Raw genomic sequence first — 5,348 nt, 5'->3', positions numbered from 1 at the left:
TGATTAGAAGCAACATGCAACCACCAAATTATGACATGCAAGATCTGGGTAGTTGTCAAAACTGACATGGAAGATCTGGGTACTTGTCAAAACTGAAATGCAAACTTCTACAACCACCAAATTCACCAAGAACTAACATGAAAATGATTAGAAGTAGCATGCAACCATAAATTTTTACATGCAGCTGATTAGAAGCAACATGCAATCATAAATTATGACATGCAAGATTTGGGTAGTTCTCAAAACTGAAATGCAATATCTGGGTAGTTGTCAAAACTGACCTGCAACTTCTACAAACCCTCAGGCTGGCAAGATCATGGCTCTGATACCACTGAAATGTCCCTTTTCTGATTTTACATGATATTTCCAACCTTTAATCAGATCTTTAAGATCAAACAACTAATATCACAAAGATCCTCCAAATTCCTTAAGAAACCCCAAATCGGGTATGCCAGAAATTGTGCCAAAAGCTTCACAGCTTCACCAATTACTAATAAATCTGAAAATGGAAATTTTTACAGAACTTTCAGTAGCATAACAGCCTACAAATTGACATTTCCAGATCCGTATAGCCTTTACACAACAGCTCAAAAATGTAGGACCAAAACTATGCTCATCGGGCTCCCGAAATAGCACAAAATATGCCCGGAAACACCACAAGAACACTAATAATCTATCTCAGAAGTTTAATCACGTCCCAATATATATATTCAGATCTATTTTAATAGCTTAAAGTCTAAAATACAGCAGCAACCAAAACTGATATGAAATACTCAACCGGAAACACCAAACTCTTACAAAAATACACCCGGAAACTCACAAATCTGCACTGTTCAGCACAAAGGCAAACTCTGTATGAGCATGCACATGGAATGGCTTCAAACTCCCGTCCTTAGCCTTCCTGGAAACCTGCAAACTCCCGTTCTTGGGTCTCCCTGGAAACCTGCAAACTCCCGTTCTTGGGTCTCCTTCTCCACAGGTTTGGCAGCCTCTGAAGAATAACAAAGAATGAGCGAAAATCAAGTCTGGAATCCCCCCAAAATGCCTCCAAACCTCTTTAAAAAGGGCATAACTGTAACTCACGTCCAAGAGAGGTTAATGAAACATATTTTAATAATAATTATCATTTATTAGTCCAACGGTTTCCAAAGATTAACTCCCTTTTTCCGAAACTTCACTTTCTTGGGCCTGCCTGCCTTAGCAAAGATTTTTCTTTTTTTTAAATTATTTGAAAAGGGGACATGACAAAATTCTTGGCCTTCTTGAGGTAGGATCTTCCTTCCTACCTATATATATGCTTGTAAATAAGTTTTACTTTTGCAAGTTTTTGTTGTGCTTAATTTGGTATTAGTTTTTGCTTCTTGGTTTTGGCTTGTTGGTATATTTGGAAATTTTTTCAACACTCCCCTCAGGATTCATGTCAACGGCTTAACCACCTCCTATGTACTATAGGTTGAGTGGTTGTATCAGACATTAACACCCTCAAGTAATGCTGAGGTGGAGATTGTTCAAATTTTGTTCAACGCTCCCCTTGACATTTGTGACAAGGGCTTAACTGCCTCTTGTGTATTATAAATTGAGTGGTTGTATCGAACATTCACATATGAGTCTTTTGGTGCAACAAAAATCCCACTCTATCAGATATACCCTGCTCCCCTCCACCCATTAGTAATAATCTCCCTTTGTTTTATTTTCTTTAACTCTTTTTTGCTCAATGAATTGCAACACTATTCTTGTCTAGAGATTTTGAGATTTCTCCACTTTTTGCATGAAAAAGTAGTCCCCAATTAGAGCCAGTTATTGGCCCACTTATAGAGTTCCAATTAAAAATTTTTAGACAACTCCTTTTCTTGCATATCATGCTTCTAGAACCATTTTTCCTTTAAATTTGCATCTTAAAAATCTATTTAAATGAAAGCACATGTCATCGAACCCTCTAAACTAGTTCAAACATGTTCACAGGTTTGAGGTAGTTCAAAAGGGTTCAAAATGTTCAACTTTGAGGAAAAAAAAGGGGAAAGGCCATTAATGAAGGAAAATAGTTTTGGGGTAATCCTGTAATTTTGAACTTTGGGTTTAACGGGTTTGAACATGTTCATCCAAGCTCAAAGGTACAATAGGTTCATACCAATTCATAGGTTCAACATGGTTCAACCAGGATCAAAGGTTCATAGTGGTTCAACTATCCTAATAGGTTCAACATGACAATAACTTTTTGTGCACACATCCAACAATCCAAAAATGTATTTGTAAAGGGTTATTGGTTATTTAAAAATGAGGCTAACCCACCTAGTTTTTTGGCCTTAAATATTTCCAAACATATTTTTCATAACCATATAAGCATATATGGTATCTTATTGTAATACTTTCTCAAATTAAACTCTAAAAAAATAATATTTTTAATTGGTCAGGGAGGAAGTGATTAAAGAGAAGTTACTTTATTTCTCTTTATCAAGAATCAGTTATTAAAACTAAAAAGGGTCACGGGAAAGTAAAAGGGAAGATAAATATGTCATAGAAAGAGAAACAAAAGGGGAAAAAATATCACATATTATTTTTAGATACAATTTTTTTGGTGGATGGGAATGATAATCTTTGGGTTATTTTTCTTTATTGGAGAAAAGATGTGACATGTTTTGAATCTTTGAGTTCTGAATATATTTGTTTTGGTTGTAATTAATCTTTGTGTCAAGGAAATTATTTCTGATAACCTTCATCCAATAAATTTTTTTATATGCATGTGGAGAAATCTTTGAATATCATTCTTCATGTGTATTTGAAATAAATCTTTAATCTTTCCCTCAGTTCATTGATCGTAAATGTGGAGTTAAGAATCTTTGAGTTCTTAGTCTACACTTGTATAAAAATTTCTCATCTCTACCATGTTTATGGAAATATTTTTATGTAGATTCTTTACCTTTTGGTTAAAGGTTTAGTTAGTATTCCATTCATTGAAAATCATAAGAGGGAGTTGTACCTCTCAATTTAGAGGGCACTTGCACATTTCAATTGCAAGTGACCCAATCGTTAGTTGCAGGTCTTCTTGTTTGGGCATTCAAGAGTCATTTAAAAATATTTTTGTTGAAATATAAATATATTTTATAACATACAGGTATTGAGTTAACAATTACACAATGCCCATATTTGTAGTGATGGTTTTCTTGGTTGAACTAGACAAAATAAGCATAAACACTATGCAGATGTTTATTCAAACTTGAGTATTTAGGAGATTTGGAGAGGGTTTTAGAAAACATTAGGGAAGGTGTGTGCTTTTTTAGACCTTATCACTATGACTTCCCTCAAATTTGTGGCCAATTTGTACCTCTATGCCCTTTCATCTCTATATTTGGCCCAATTAGTTTGCTTAATTAGCTTCCTATAATGTGAAGGAATTTAAACTCTCTCTTTCTCTTCCTTCATGTTGGCATCCCTTGACAAAATGCCTAGATGGATCGGTTCGTGGTGGAAGATAGAATAATGGCATGGGACAAAGACTCTGAGGTCAATTTGGAAAACCTCCATGGAAGAGGATCCCTAGTCTCCTCATTTTATGCCTACAGACTGATTTTGTCTTCTGTTGTAATGTAACTTAGCCACAAACCATTCAATTTCTTTTGAATTTGGTAATTTTGATGTTCAACACTTATTAGGTAAGGTAAATTAAAGATAGATCTCAAAAATGTTTTGTATTCCAAAAAAAATGTCATTTTTAGTTTCACTCCTCTATGATATCTAGTGTGTCATGGTCTAATATACTATTTCTTTAAATTTAATGAAATTTAGATTTCCTATGATCTACCTTGTATATCTTTATTATTTTTCCTTAATCGTTTCCATTCAAGTTGATATATGAAGTTTAAAGGAAGATCTTAAGAGATGGTAGGGATGGAATTGAAGACCTTGTGAATCACTAGAAGGCACTAATTCTTGGTGACAAATGGTCTCTCCAAGTTCCTAATCATTTAAGGAATGTAAATTAGACTCTTAGCTTTCCATGCATAAAAGTTCCCTACTCAAAGGGATTTAAATGTATCTATGTTTTCAAATAATGAGAGGCCCATGCCTTCTACTTATCAAAAATAAAACTACTAGATAAGACACTTGGAAATTTTTTTAATATTTTTTTTAATCATTTCTTAAGTGTTCACTCAATGACATACATATACACGTGTAAAATGGTGGTCATGGGGACATGCTCATGAATGAACATGTCTCTAATGCAGAGCCACACCTTGGAAAACTCAGGAGGAATCAGTCACTCAACAGAGTTGCTTCAAGGGGCATCTACAACCTCCAGGATCACACACTAAAATCAGATTCAATAAACAAAACTTTGAGAATAAAATCCTCCAAAATATCTTCTTGCTGCCTCCGGATAGACTTGCACTCAGACATGAATAAATTTCGAACCAAAAAAGATTTACTCAATCCAACCATTGAGATTTGGTGTAACTAGGTTTCAAACAACATATAAAAATTTGAGAGAAATCCAACGGTTCAAACCCGAGATATTGATCACGCATCAGAGTACATTTTTCTGCAAAACATTGCTTCTTGTTGTCTCTAGATAGACCTATGAACAGACATGTATAACTTTTGAACCAGATCAAAACTCTTCAATCGCTCTGATGAAGATGGACGTAATTAGGCCTATAATAACATATCCAAAGCTCATGAAAATCCAACGATGTATTTGGGAGATATTACCCACGCACTGAGACTAATTTTCTGCAAACATACCAAATTCGACCCAAAACTAAAACTTTTTAATCTTCTGCAAACTATCAACTTGTTTCCAGTGAGAAGATAAGAAAAATTCGTTCAAAACTCAGACCATCGAAAACTTGCACAAAGACAAAATGAAAAAAAAATTCCATATCTCTCCAAATTTGATTCGTGTCTTACATAGCCGACTGGCTCACCCTTAAAACTGACTTTCTTTTTCCTATTAAAGGATGTGAAATGTTTTCTTCTTATTTTAGAAAAGAAGAACGTCTTCTATCCAAAAAAAGGATAAGAATCTGAAACGTTTTTTCTACCAATATTAGACAGTCATTTTTTAAGTCAGGAATATTCCAAAAACTGCCTACTACCTATTATTGGATTCTAAAAATCATTAAACACTCCACCTACGAACTAAAAAAAAACTATTCTAATTTAAGATCCACACACCTGGTCCTAGGTGGCTATATCTGGAGAGCTTATCGAACTGCTACTCTAGGTATGCCACCACATGTAGGACGTTATTACAAACTTCAAAAAATAAAAGCATTTAAAACATAACATTAAATTCCCTATTACATTTTCAACAATGTTGCCTCCTATAGCGTTTCTCTTCTCTGCCACTG

Source organism: Cupressus sempervirens, chromosome 3 (assembly GCF_028749045.1).
Source record: "Cupressus sempervirens isolate cs-2001-9-10 chromosome 3, ASM2874904v1, whole genome shotgun sequence".
NCBI lineage: Eukaryota > Viridiplantae > Streptophyta > Pinopsida > Cupressales > Cupressaceae > Cupressus > Cupressus sempervirens.
This window is presented reverse-complemented; position numbering follows the sequence as displayed.